At 42.7% G+C, this 15,050-nt stretch overlaps 1 non-coding gene across 1 annotated transcript; it reads right to left on the minus strand.

The window, feature by feature from the left end:
* Window positions 1–11,231: 11,231 nt before the first annotated feature.
* On the minus strand, window positions 11,232–11,304 carry TRNAG-CCC (transfer RNA glycine (anticodon CCC)). Its single transcript has one exon. It is a non-coding gene; the product is annotated as a tRNA-Gly (tRNA).
* Window positions 11,305–15,050: the final 3,746 nt, after the last annotated feature.

A 15,050-nucleotide genomic window follows, 5' to 3' on the forward strand; every position in this document is an offset into this window, starting at 1 on the left:
ATTATCTTTTTTCTATTTTCAGCTTTTACCTTTAACAGAATTAGCTGTTTACATGTTAAATTCTATTAACAGAATTACATGATTAGAGTTCAAAGAGTCAAAAGAGTTCCACCAAAACAACAGGGTCCTGCTGTATAGCACAGGGAAGTATAGTCAATATCCCATAATAAATCATAATGGAAAAGAATATGAAAAAGATTGGTGGGAGGGAGGCTCACAAGGGAGGAGATATATGTAAACTTATAGCTGATTCATACTGATGTACAGCAGAAGGCAATGCAGCATTGTAAATGAATTATCCTCCAATTAAAAAAAAGAATATATATATATGTATAACTGAATCACTTTGCTGTACAGCAGAAATTAACACAACGCTGTAAATCAACTATACTTCAACAAAAGCAAACAGACAAACAAAACTCCCAAGTTTCGGAGGCTGATGCAACCTCGAGCCATTTGGCATGATCATAGTATTTATTCATTCACTTAAAAAATGTTTAGTGAGTATCTTCAATATACTAGTTAAAGAAACACATACTAACAAGATAAATAATGGCAGTTATACCTGAAAAGCTTTAGTCTAGAGGAAGAAATGAGCTATTAAATAATTAAGTTGCACATGATAAGTGTTGTAAAGAACTGAGTAAAACTTACCTGAAACACAGAGGAAAGGGACAAAAGCTTTGGGGAGGTTAAAAAAGCCTTTCTAGAAGGGACGTTGGGTTTTGATCTCGAGGGGGAACAGTATAATGAACTGTGCAAAGTCAGTGTCTGACTGTGTGCAAAGTCAGACATGAAAGAACGAACCATATTCCAAGAATGAATTTCCCAATTACTACACACGACTGGAAGACTTGTAGAGCCAAACTTCACCCAGTCCAGACCAAACCAGATGCAAATCCAGAATCTCCCAACAGACTCCCAATAGGAGGAAGGGATTTTAAACCTTGCCCGACCTTGCAGAACTTCTCTTTAGCTCCTATATCTAAAGAAGATCTCTTTCAGTTCAGTTCACTTCAGTCGCTCAGTCGTGTCTGACTCTTTGCGACCCCATGAATCACAGCACACCAGGCCTCCCTGTCCATCACCAGCTCCCGGAGTTCACTCAGACTCACGTCCATCGAGTCAGTGATGCCATCCAGCCATCTCATCCTCTGTCGTACCCTTCTCCTCCTGCCCCCAATCCCTCCCAGCATCAGAGTCTTTTCCAGTGAGTCAACTCTTCGCATGAGGTGGCCAAAGTACTGGAGTTTTCAGCTTTAGCATCAATCCTTCCAAAGAAATCCCAGGGCTGATCTCCTTCAGAATGGACTGGTTGGATCTCCTTGCAGTCCAAGGGACTCTCAAGAGTCTTCTCCAAAACCACAGTTCAAAAGCATCAATTCTTCAGCACTCAGCTTTCTTCACAGTCCAACTCTCACATCCATACATGACTACTGGAAAAACCATAGCCTTGACTAGATGGACCTTTGTTGGCAAAGTAATGTCTCTGCTTTTCAATATGCTATCTAGGTTGGTCATAACTTTCCTTCCAGGTAGTAAGTGTCTTTTAATTTCATGGCTGCAGTCACCATCTGCAGTGATTTTGGAGCCCAAAAAAATAAAGTCTGACACTGTTTCCACTATTTCCCCATCTATTTCCCATGAAGTGATGGGACCAGATGCCATGATCTTCGTTTTCTGAATGTTGAGCTTTAAGCCAACTTTTTCACTCTCCACTTTCACTTTCATCAAGAGGCTGTTTAGTTCCTCTTCACTTTCTGCCATAAGGGTGGTGTCATCTGCATGTCTGAGGTTATTGATATTTCTCCCAGCAATCTTGATTCCAGCTTGTGCTTCTTCCAGCCCAGGGTTACTCATGATGTACTCTGCATAGAAGTTAAATAAGCAGGGTGACAATATACAGCCTTGACATACTCCTTTTCCTATTTGGAACCAGTCTGTTGTTCCGTGTCCAGTTCTAACTGTTGCTTCCTGACCTGCATACAAATTTTTCAAGAGGCAGGTCAGGTGGTCTGGCATTCCCATCTTTTTCAGAATTTTCCACAGTTTATTGTGATCCACATAGTCAAAGGCTTTGGCATAGTCAATAAAGCAGAAATAGATGTTTTTCTGGAACTCTCTTGCCTTTTCGATGATCCAGTGGATGTTGGCAATTTGATCTCTGGTTCCTCTGCCTTTTCTAAGACCAGCTTGAACATCTGGAAGTTCACAGTTCACGTATTGCTGAAGCCTGGCTTGGAGAATTTTGAGCATTACTTTACTAGCGCGCGAGATGAGTGCAATTGTGCGGTAGTTTGAGCATTCTTTTTTTGAACTGTGGTGTTGGAGAAGACTATTGAGAGTCCCCTGGACTGCAAGGAGATCCAAACAGTCCATTCTGAAGGAGATCAGCCCTGGGATTTCTTTGGAGGGAATGATGCTGAAGCTGAAACTCCAGTACTTTGGCCACCTCATGCGAAGAGTTGACTCACTGGAAAAGACTCTGATGCTGGGGGGGATTGGGGGCAGGAGGAGAAGGGTACGACAGAGGATGAGATGGCTGGATGGCATCACTGACTTGATGGACGTGAGTCTGAATTCCAGGAGCTGGTGATGGACAGGGAGGCCTGGCGTGCTGTGATTCATGGGGTCATAAAGAGTCAGACACGACTGAGCGACTGAACTGAACTGAACATGAGCATTCTTTGGCATTGCCTTTCTTTGGGATTGGAATGAAAACTGACCTTTTCCAGTCCTGTGGCCACTGCTGAGTTTTCAAAATTTGCTGGCATATTGAGTGTAGCACTTTCACAGCATCATCTTTCAGGATTTGAAATAGCTCAACTGGAATTCCGTCACCTCCACTAGCTTTGTTTGTAGTGATGCTTTCTAAGGCCCACTTGACTTCACATTCCAGGATGTCTGGCTTTAGGTGAGTGATCACACCATGGGGATTATCTGGGTCGTGAAGATCTTTTTTGTACAGTTCTTCTGTGTATTCTTGCCACCTCTTCTTAATATCTTCTGCTTCTGTTAGGTCCATACCATTTCTGTCCTTTATCAAGCCCATCTTTGCATGAAATGTTCCCTTGGTATCTCTAATTTTCTTGAAGAGATCTCGAGCTAAGCTAACCTATCCAAGTGATAGACTGCAATGCGCTGCTCCCTAGGGTCAGTTGTAGTGTTGATGATAGTAATAGAGATAAAATTGGAAATGAAGCTTAATTTCAGTAGGTGGCAGTAGTCACAAAGCAGATATTTGTGTTTCTTTTCAGTTATTTTAGCTTTAGCTGTTGACCACACCTTTAGGGTTTAAACACACTGGGTCTGGAAGCCAGAGCCTGGAGGGCCCTTAGTCATTCCCTCAGCCAGTATCACACAGTTTACAGTTGACCACCTTGACCAGTAGTAGACTCATCACACTTTTCCTAGTGGAGTCCTTTCACCTGAACCTGCAATGTTAATGCGTGTTTTAAGTGCAAGGGAACTTCATTATCAGAGTTCTTACTATTGGAATACCCATAATTACAAGTTGGGAAATAAAGGTCGTCCCAACAGGAAATGTTCACGAACAAATTGATCTTTAAAAAGCTAGTCCCCATTCACACCTCCTTCTGGCTTCACATAGCCTCTACCCCACACCCAGCGTTAGTGTCAGAATGTCACCGTGTTTACTGTGCGTACCAGCTGCAAAGTGAAAATTGCCAATCTTGCAAAAGAGGGTTTGCAGGGTTTCGCTAAGATAAAGACAGTGATGATGGAGGACTGATTGAATAATTGCTGGAAAACCTCCAAGAAATGAGAGTCTGGCAGAGTTTGGTTACAACTGAAAAAGAGTGAATCAATGAAGATAATGCTTCAGTAGGAGATGATTGGAAATTCAAAGGATCTGGAGAGGTCCTGGGAAAAAGTGATGAAGCCCTTGACTATTTTACAAAATTTCTCTTTTAAAAAGCTTTTCTGTGAAAGTCAAGTAAGAAATGATTGATGTCATATTTTGCTGTCATATAATATTTTTCCAGAAAAAACATGCCCCAAACAAGTCTTGATTCATTTTTGTGTTTTAAGAATTAGTCTATTTTTTGCTGATATGATCAAAATGTGATTAAATATAAAATAAAATAAATTTACTATCATGATTTTTAGTTCCGTTTGAGCTGAAGCCCCAATTCACGCACCCCTACACACACTCATCGCTCTAAAATGTTGCTTCCCATTTAAGTGAATTCTCTTAAAGTAACCTCTCCCTAGGACTAATTATGCTCAGAAACTTTTTTCTAAAAACTCCTAAATTCTATTTTGTAAGAGCTTTGTGCCTGTATCTGAGGTTATTGATGTTTCTCCCAGCAATCTTGATTCCAGCTTGTGCTTCATCCAGTCCAGCATTTCTCATGATGTACTCTGCATATAAGTTAAATAAGCATGGTGACAATATATAGCCTTGACGTAATCCTTTCCCAATTTGGAACCAGTCTGTTGTTCCATGTTCAGTTCTAACTTGCTTCTTGACCTGCATTCAGATTTCTCGAAGGCAGGTCAGGTGGTCTGGTGTTCCCATGTCTTTAAGAATTTTTCACAGTCTGTTGTGATCCACACAATCAAAGGCTTTGGCATAGTCAATAAAGCAGAAATAGATGTTTTTCTGGAATTCTCTTGCTTTTTTGATGGTCTAATGGATGTTGGCAATTTGATCTCTGGTTCCTTTGCCTTTTCTAAAACCAGCTTGAACATCTGGAAGTTCACAGTTCATGTATTGAAGCCTGGCTTGAAGAATTTTGAGCATTACTTTGCTAGCGTGTGAGATGAGTTCAATTGTGCAGTAGTTTGAGCATTCTTTGGCATTGCCTTTCTTTGGGATTGGAATGAAAACTGACCTTTTCCAGTCCTGTAGTCACTGCTGAGTTTTCCAAATTTGCTGGTATATTGAGTGCAGCACTTTCACAGCATTATCTTTTAGGATTTGAAATAGCTCAACTGGAATTCCATCACCTCCACTGGCTTTGTTCATAGTGATGTTTCTTAAGGCCCACTTGACTTCACATTCCAGGATGCCTGGCTCTGGGTAAGTGGTCACACTGTCGTGATTATCTGGCTCATGAAGATCCTTTTTATGTAGTTCTTCTGTATATTCTTGCCACCTCTTCTTAATATCTTCTGCTTCTGTTAGGTCCATATCGTTTCTGTCCTTTATTGTGCCCATCTTTGGAAGAAAAGCTATGATCAACCTAGACAGCATATTAAAAAGCAGAGACATTACTTTGCGGACAAAGCTCCATCTAGTCAAAGCTATGGTTTTTCCAATAGTCATGTATGGATGTGAGAGTTGGACTATTGCGAAAGCTAAGCACCGAAGAATTGATGCTTTTGAACTGTGGTGTTGGAGAAGACTCCTGAGAGTCTCTTGGACAGCAAGAGATCCAACCAGTCCATCCTAAAGGAAATCAGTCCTGAATGTTCATTGAAAGGACTGATGCTGAAACTGAAACTCCAATACTTTGGCCACCCAATGTGAAGAGCTGACTCATTGGAAAAGACCCTGATGCTGGGAAGGATTGAAGGTGGGAGAAGGGGATGACAGAGGATGAGACGGTTGAATGGCATCACCAATTCAATGGACATGAGTTTGAGTTAGCTCCAGGAGATGGTGTAGGACAGGGAAGCCCAGCATGCTGCAGTCCATGGGGTTACAAAGAGTCGGACATGACTGAGTGAATTGAACTGAAGAGCTTATAGGGTCCCTAGGCATGAAGACATTCTAGGTGTGCTGCGTTTTGGTTAGTGAAGATTGCAGACCTGGGTCCAGATCATTGGCCTTGTTCCTTTCTCCAAGAGGAGTGAGGTTTCCCCATGACAGCTACATCTACTTGCTCCAGACTTGAATCATGGAAGTGCTGGACTGGCTCACAGAAGCTGCTCTCTGGGGTCTATGAGAAATTCAGCTGCTGATATAACTGGCTGCTCATCCTTCCTTTATAGCACAATAGCCACATTTAAAAAAATGATAAGTTAAAAAAATTTTATAAAGTGAGTCAATTCTAAGGGAGGGGGAAGCCCATTTTTAAAACCAGAAAATCCTTCTTTTATGGTTTTTGTAAGGATTAAGTTAGGTTAAAGGTGTGAAAGAATTTTAGCATGACAGGAAAGGTATTTTTTTTCACTTTTTTCCCCACTATTTTTTCACTTTTATCTTCTATCAAATAGAAGGTAAAGGGATTCCTTTTTTTCATTGTATCATTCATGCAGTAAGTACAAGCAGGAGAGTGATGTGATCGGAAGTTGATTGTCAGGAAGGGAAGAAAGATCAGCCAGAGCAATACAGGTTGTCTATAAAGATATAAAAGAGAAACCAGCAGTTACTTTTAGTAAAACTACAGGCTGAGGGGAGAGCAGTGTGTTTCTATCCATGTTTCCAGGCATAAAAGCACAACCCATTCTTGAGGATTGAGCATTGAGGTACATGAATGATTTGGTTACAGCCAGTTTTGGATGGATTGCAATCCAGGTCTTTATTCTGTATCTTAACTATGATGTATCAGTTCATCAGGCTGTCAAAGGAAATGAGATCTTCACTGTGAGAGGATGTTTGAAATGAAAAGGCTGTGTTGGACTTGGTTCCTGCACTAAAGGATCTTGGGGGGAACAGAACTGTGAAATAACTGGAAATTATTTTGCAATCTAAACTACAGACTGCAAATCTGGCTGCTTACCAGGACCGAGCAGGGGATGTACCTGAGGGAGCTTGTCACTTACAAGAAAGCAATTGTATGGATGCATATAAATGACAGTGGACTTAAATGTGAGAATATAGGGAGTGGTAAAGGGGAACCAGAAATCAAATTGCCATCACTTGTGGAGTGGGTTGCCATGTAGTCCTCCAGGCTATCTTCCCAACCCAGGAAGCGAACCCAGGTCTCCTGCATTACAGGTGGATTCTTTACCATCTGAGCTACCAGGTAAGCCCATGGAAAAGCCAAGGGAATTCCAAAAGAGCTCTTCTGCTTCATTGACTATGCTAAAGCCTTTGACAGTGTGGATCACAACAAACTGTAGAAAATTCTTAAAGAGATGGGAATACCAGACCACCTTACCTGTCTCCTGTGAAACCTATATGCAGGACAGAAAGCAACAGTTAGATATAGACATGGAACTATGGACTGGTTCAAAATTGGGAAAGGAGTACATCAAGGAGTATATTGTCACCCTGCTTATTTAACTTATATTCAGAGTACATCATGTGAAATGCTGGGCTGGATGAAGCACAAGCTGAAATCAAGATTGTCAGGAGAAATATCAACAACCTCAGATATGCAGATGACACCACCCTTATGGCAGAAAGTGAAGAGGAACTAAAGAGCCTCTTGATGAAGGTGAAAGAGGATAATGAAAAAGCTGGCTTAAAACTCAACATTCAAAAAGCTAAGATCATGGCATCCGGTCCCATCACTTCATGGCAAATAGATGGGGAATAAATGGAAGCTGTAACAGATCTTTTTTTTCTTGGGCTCCAAAATCACTGCAGATGGTGATTTCAGCCATAAAATTAAAAGATGCTTGCTCCTTGGAAGGTAAGCTATGACAAACCTAGATAGCATATTAAAAAGCAGAGATATCCCTTTGCTGACAAATGTCCATATAGTCAAAGCTATGGTTTTTCCCATAGTCATGTACAGATGTGAAAATTGGACCATAAAGAAGGCTGAGTGCCAAAGAATTGATGCTTTTGAACTGTGGTGCTGGAGAACACTCTTGAGAGTCCCTTGGACAGCCAGGAAATCAAGCCAGTCCATTCTAAAGGGAATAAACCCTGAATATTCACTGGAAGGACTGATCCTGAAGCTGAAGTTCCAATACTTTGGCCACCTGACGTGAAGAGCTGACTCGTTGGAAAAGACCCTGATGCTGGGAAACATTGGGTACAAGAGGAGAACAGGTCAGCAGAGGATAAGATAGTTAGATAGCATCACTGACTCAATGGACATGAGTTTGAGCAAACTCTGGGAGATGGTGAAGGACAGGGAAGCCTGGCACACTGCAGTTCATTGGGTTGCAAAGAGCCAGACATGACTTAGCAACTGAACAACAACAAAGACAGAGGCAAACAGCTTGTGTCATTTCAAAAGGGACGGCAGCCTCAACTCAGCTTCAAGGAGCCCAGTGAGAAAACAGGCCTATAGTTTCCAGATCTTCTGGTTTGGTCAAAAGAAGAAAGAAATCTTGATGTTTATATGGAATTTCTCAATTTTTAAAAGTCCTCAATTTAATAAAATGGCAAAACATGGGTCTGCAGCTTTCTTGGGGATCTCTGCAAACACGTGGTGATGAGTGGAAAGCCAGGGAAGCTCGGAGAAGAGAGAAGAGGGTTGGGGGGAGCCTGGGATCCTGGGCCTGTTGGATGGACCCTCTTACTGCAGGAGGGTAGGTCCACACCTCCCCCTGGGTGGAGGGCAGGATGCAGAGGCATATCTTCCGAGCACACTCCTATGGCCCAGGGACTGGCTCTGACTTCGTCTGCTTGTCCTCTTAGCAGCTACTCCCTAGAGGAATTGTGGGGACAATGCGAGAAGAGTCTCTTTTGTTCTTTTTTTTTTTTACAAAACAGTATGGAATTGTCTAAGTGAGGCAAAATTTTCCAACATTTGGAGAGTATAAAATAAAAAGTAAGAACTATTTTCCCATTTCTGCCCTCTCCTCTATTTCCATTTCTAAGAGGTAATCACTGTTAAATTTTTTGGCTGTTATTCCAGAAATTTTCTAAGCGTATAAAAACCACATATGTGATTTATTTCTTTTTTTTCCCCCAGAAGCTAGAGGAAAAATGATTGGCCGTTGGACAGAGAGCACAGTCCCAACTCTGTGCCTTTTTGTCTATAGCGTTTCCTGCTTGGAAGGCCTTTCTCTTCTTCTTCATCCAGATGCAAATGCCTTGAAAGGCAGCACAGTACAGAAAAACACAGGATCTCAGTCAGAGTGTCTGGTTCTACAGTCTGGCTCTCTTGTTTACTAGTTCTGACTCTAGCTGAGTTACTTGGGCTTTCCATGCCATGATTTTCCAATCTATTAAAAGGGCCTTAGGGACTTCCCTGGTGGTCCAGTGGTTGAGACTTTGCTTTCCAGTGCAGTCAATCCCTGATTGGGTTGCTAGAATCCCACGTACATTGTGGTCAAAAAACCCAAAAGTAAAACAGAAGCAGTATTGTAACAAATTCAATAAAGACTTTAAAAATGGCCCACATTAAAAAAAAGAAAAAAAACGTTTAAGAAAAGTCATTAAAACCAGAATCTGTCTCAAAAGGTTGTTACAAGAAATAAATATGTTGAAGTCCACGCGGCAGGATTTGGCACCAAACAAGTAGTGGCACTGTGGTAGAGAATCTGCCTGCCAATGCAGGAGACACAAGAGACTCGAGTTCGATCCCTGGGTTGGAAAGATCCCCTGAAGGAGGAAATGGTTACCCACTCCAGTGTTCTTGCCTGGAGAATTCCGTGGACAGAGGAGCCTGGTGGGCTACAATTCATGGTGTCACAAAGAGTCAGACACGACTGAGCGTGCACACACACACAAGTAATTTATAGGTGTTCACTATTACCATTGTTCTCAAAGGCCTAACATTTTTTTTTCCTTTCTGTTAGGAAACTTTCCTCAATCATCCTTAATTCCTGCTTCTGTCTCCTCCCCAAACTTACCTCTTTTAGTGATGATGATGCCACTGAATCTGGCACCTAATTATATCGCCTCACATTGTCTTAGCATGGGGCATGTGTGCCTGTGTGTTGCTGACCTGTCTAGGGCAGTCGCCACACCTCCCACTTCTCTGTGTCTCTGCAGAGGCACCCCCATGAACAGAGGTAGGCAGGGATACAGGTGCGAGGATCTCCAGGTCTGTGTCCTACTCTGCCAGCTGTCGCAGAGGTCAGTGAGAAGTCAGGGACCTTGGGACCCAGCTGCCATTGCTTTGAGCTGCTCTTTATATTCACCAGAAGGTGTCTTGCCAAAATTTAGAGCATACGGTTTTAGAAGCTCTCTGCTAGCATCAGGGCCCTAAGGGCGGTGATGCTCGGCACTTCTCCTCTCCCCAGGGAGCCTCTGAGATCATCTCAGTAAAACTTTAATGCCTGGAAGTCAATTAGAGTGGAGAATTCTCCTGTAATCAAAAGAGGCAGTGCTTTTATTGGAAAGGTGCAAACAAGAGGGGAAGGATGGCAGCTGTGTGAGGCTCTGTAGAGCTAATAGCTTGGGCTGAGAAAGTTATTTCAGCAGAGTCAGACAGTATCTACCAGACATGAAGGCAAAAGGAGGGGCTCTGGAGAGGGCAGAGAGGGAAGCAGGCTAGGCCTTCAGAGGTGGCCTCCATGATTATCCTTAGAGTACACCGAAGCATTCCTAGAGCAGATTCACAGCTTCGCTTTCCTGGGTCGCCCAGCAGATCCATGAATTACTCTCCATCTCTCACTTGAGAGAGGAGGAATGGAACTAAAGAGAGGTTAACATGACACTGGAGTTAATACCCCTGCCTTTCTACTTTCAGAAAGCAGACCTCACTGAAGTGAGGAGTATGGATGAGGAGGCGGGGGAGCTCTGTTCTCTCTAAGCACATTCCCCGAAAGTGGCACCTTCTCAGTGCCTGCTAAGAGAATTCTGAAAAGCTGTTAGAGGAAGTCATGTGAAATTAATGACTTAAATATCACTGGACAGATGCACGAGTTGTATGTGTCTGTTCCATTTACTGCTACATAGCAAATCACCCCAAAACTGTCTTCCAAAAACCATTTTATTATGTTCACAGAGCGTGTGGGTCAGGAATTCAGGCAGGGCAACACTGAGGATGGCTTGTCTGTTCCATGATGTCTGGGGCCTCAGCTGGGAAGACATATAGCAGGGAGTCACTTCACAGCTGGAGGCTAGAGTCTTCTGAGGGTTCAAGTGGCTGGACATCCAGGATTGCTCATCACATGGCATTTAGCTGATGCTGGCTGTCAGTTGGGAACTCAGCTGGGGCTGTAGACCAGTGCACCTCTTGCGTCTTCTCTAGCAAGACAGTCCTAGGGTATTTGATACTCCTCTATGGAGGCTGACTTTCCCCAGAATGAACCTCCCAAGAGAACCAGGCAGATCTTTTATTTTTTATGTTTGTTTTTCTTAAGGGGGGGGAATCCAAAAATTATTTATTTGGCTGTGGTGGGTCTTAGTGTGGCATGTGAAATCTTTAGTTGCAGCATTCAAACTCCTAGTTGGGGTATGTGGAATCTAGTTCCCTGACTAGGGATCAAACCCAGGCCCCCTGCATTGGGAGCACAGAGTCTTAGCCACTGGACCACCAGGGAAATCCCCAGCAGACCTCTGAAGACCTAAGATCTCTTCCACTCCAGTCTGTTGGTCAAAGAAGTCATAAGGGAAGGAACACAGACCCTACTTCCTACTAGTGCTGAAGAATATGTAGCTGTTGTTTTTGAAAACCACAACATTGTCTTATTCCTTTATGTCCTCATTCCTTTATGACTCCGTGAATCCCGAATGACACAGGAGTTGTTTGTGAAGTCAGCAGGTGCTAGCATCCTGCCTTGGCTTTGCCACTAACTAGCTGTGTGACCTTGGAAAAGGTTATCTCACCCATCCAAATTTCTGTTTTCTCATTGATAAAGATATTTATTATAAAATAAACATTTTAGGTATCTTTTGTCACTTGTAAAATATCTTTTAAAATTTTTTTATTGAAGTATAGTTGATTTCTGAGGTTGTGTTCATTTCTGCTGTACAGCAAAGTGGTTCAGTTATACACAGATATACATTGTTTTTTATATTCTTTTCCATTATGGTTTATCTCAGGACATTAAATATAGATCCCTGTGCTATATAGTAGGACCTTGTTGTTTATCCATTCTATATACAATAGTTGGCATTTTTTTGGTGTTTAGTCACTAAGTCGTGTTGGTTCCAACTCTTTGCAACCCCATGTACTGCAGCACACCAGGCTTCCTTGTCCTTCACTATCTCCCAGACTTTGCTCAAACTCATGTCCTTTGAGTCAATGATCTACTAACTCCCCAAACTCCCAGTTCATCCCGCCCTTAACCCTTCCCTTGGCAACCATAAGTCTGTTCTATATGTTTGTGAGTCTGTTTCTGTTTAGGAGATAGGTTTGTTTGTGCTATATTCTAGAGTCCACATGTAAGTGATATCATAGGGTTTTTTTTTTTTTAAATCTTTCTGACTGACTTCACTTAGTATAGAAATCTGTAGGTCCATCCATCATGCTGCAAGAGGCATTATTTCACTTTTTTTTGTGGCTGAGTAATATCCATTGTATATACGTACCACATCTTCTTTATCCATTCATCTGTCAGTGGACAGTTAGGCTGTTTCCATGTCTTGGCTATTGTGAATAGTGCTGCTATGAACAAAGGGGTGTATGTATCTTTTTGTATAAAATATCTTTAAAATATAGCTGTCCTATACAGCTTTGTACAGGATTATAATAAGGGATTGAAATATTGCCAAGATGCAGGCAGAACTCGTGTGTGGCGGAAACTTGATGACAACAGAGAGAAAAATGGGGCAAGGCCCTGAGAACGATGGTGAGAGATGGAGTAGGGGTAGGCTAAGGTGAGAGGAGTGTGTGAGGATCACCCAAGACAGGAAAAGACTGGACGGTGATTTAAGAGGTCAGGCATGAGCTGCAAGGATACCACTGCTGCCCAAGACAGGAAGATAACTGTTCAGAGGAGGCATAAAATAGGCCAGAAACATTGAGGATGGAGACCAGAACATATGCCTGGATGGGGGTGTGTGGTGATGGTGGGAAGATCAAATTTCCTAGGCTCAGAGAGTAAGAGAGAGAGAGACAGTAAGATGAGCAAGGAAAAATATTGTTTCTTTGGGGTCATGTGTGGCTCTGCCCAGGGCTGGAGGGGACATATAGGGAGACTGGCCACATAAATGTCAATGGCAGGCATTGGGGCTGTACACTCAGGGGAAGTAACAGGCAGACAGGCCTGGCTTCACGTGTGTGCGATCTGTACAGTCACACTGGAACCTTCATCTAGGAGGCATCATCCTTGGTTTAATGCTCTGCTGTCACCATTTTGAAATTCAGATATAAACACTTCCCTTTTAACATTTATTCCCTTGTTCTCACTACTGAGGTACCGTATTGGAACTAGGGTTCTTAGGTTGCAAGCAGCAGGAACCAACTTTTTCCTATTTAAAATAGCAGTTATGGGGACTTCCCTGGTGGTGCAGCAGATAAGAATCCATCTGCCAATGCATGGAATGTGGGTTTGATCCCTGGTCCAGGAAGATTCTGCAAGCCATGGAGCAACTAAGCCCACACACCAGAACTGCTGAAGCTGGTGCTATAGAGCCCACAAGCTTCAACCACTAAGCTCATGTGCCATAACTACTGAAGCTCACATGCCTACAGCCTGTGCTTCACAATAAGAGAAGCCTCCACAATGAGAAGCCTGTGCACCACATTGAAGAATAGCCCCTGCTTGCCGCAACTAAAGAAAGTTCATAAGCAGCAAGGAAAACCCAGCACAGCTCTCAAATAAGTAAATTAATTAATTAAAAATAGCAATTATGGGAAGATGGAGGTTGAGGGGAGGTTCATTTGATTGAAGACAATGTTGAAGAGCCAAGAAGAGGCGTATAACAGGCAGCTCTGAATATACTGGTCTCCAGCTGGACATAGCACCTGGCCCAGTAGAGGGACCTCAGTTGAGAAAAGAGTAAAACCAACTTGGAGAGTGTGGTCTGAGAGAAATCTTACTGAAATGGACCTCATAGAGCAATACCACTCTATGATTCCTCCTATGGCCTGAGAGTTGAGGAGGGATCATAGGCGAGGGTAAAGAGGGAGAGCTTGGAGAAGGATAACTGGTATAGAAGCATTTCCAAAGTAATCAGACAAAAAATAATTAAAAATGTGATGAACAGGACTTCATTTTACCCAGTTCTCCTGGGAACAAATCAATGAACCAATCATTATCTTCACCAGAGGACCATTTAGAAAGAGAACATTTGAAAAAGCATGTAGAACTGAAAGACTTGTAATGTGGAATTTTATCTCTAAGTAATTTCTGTCTAACTTTCTGGTGGGTAAAATTCAATACAAGCTTAGCTTAAGTGGAAAGTGTTTTGTTTTGTTTTGTTTTTTTTAGTTCTACCAGTTTATTGCTACTAACCCATCTCCCTCCACCCTCATGCATGCATGCATGCTCAGTCATGTAACCTTATGGACTGCAGCCCTCCAGGCTCCTCTGTCCATGGACTTTTCCAGGCAAGAATACTGGAATGGGTTGCCACTTCCTTCTCCAGATTTTGTTTTTTAAATAAAGATAGATTGTTCTTTTCTGAAACCAGTGGTGAGTCACGATGGCCAAAGGACTAGATCATAGAGTCCTTAGTAACCCAGAGGGCGTCTTACTGGGTTTCTCACAATCCTCGAGAGGTAGGAGCTATTTTTAACTTATAGGTGAGGAAATTGAGGCACAGAGAGGTTAAGTAATTACCTTGTCTTGCTCCTAGGATGAGTGGGTCCTTGTTTGTCCTTGCACCATCCCTGGGGGTTTCAGAATTTCCTTGTTCATGTCTCCATTATTTCCTTTCTCCATTCAAGTGAGACTCAAGCCCCTGGCACAGGGAGGGCAGAGGGCCCAGTGTCCACTGAAACTCTATGTCATAGGGCACAATGACCTTACTGAACACAATGACCATTCATGAACAATGACCATCCCCAATGTTCCTGCTTCTTAGAAGTCTTCAACTGGGGGAGCCCAACGTCCTGGACCTTTTGCTTGAGACCTAAATATGGATGAATGCCCTGACCACTCTGGGCAGGGTGACATGGAGCAAAGAACAGCAACTCTCAAGATTGAAGAGAAATCACTGACACCATCTAATCCAGGGGGCACAGACCCATAGGCTACAAGAGCCGCTCGGGTACCACAAGCAAAAGAAGTGGGACAAAAGAGCTACAGCAATCAGAGAAGAGAAAGAAAGAAAAGGAATCCAGATTGGTAAGGAAGAAGTAAAACTCTCACTATTTGTAGATCACATGATACTGTATGTA

This window comes from Budorcas taxicolor, chromosome 1 (assembly GCF_023091745.1).
Source record: "Budorcas taxicolor isolate Tak-1 chromosome 1, Takin1.1, whole genome shotgun sequence".
Taxonomy (NCBI): domain Eukaryota; kingdom Metazoa; phylum Chordata; class Mammalia; order Artiodactyla; family Bovidae; genus Budorcas; species Budorcas taxicolor.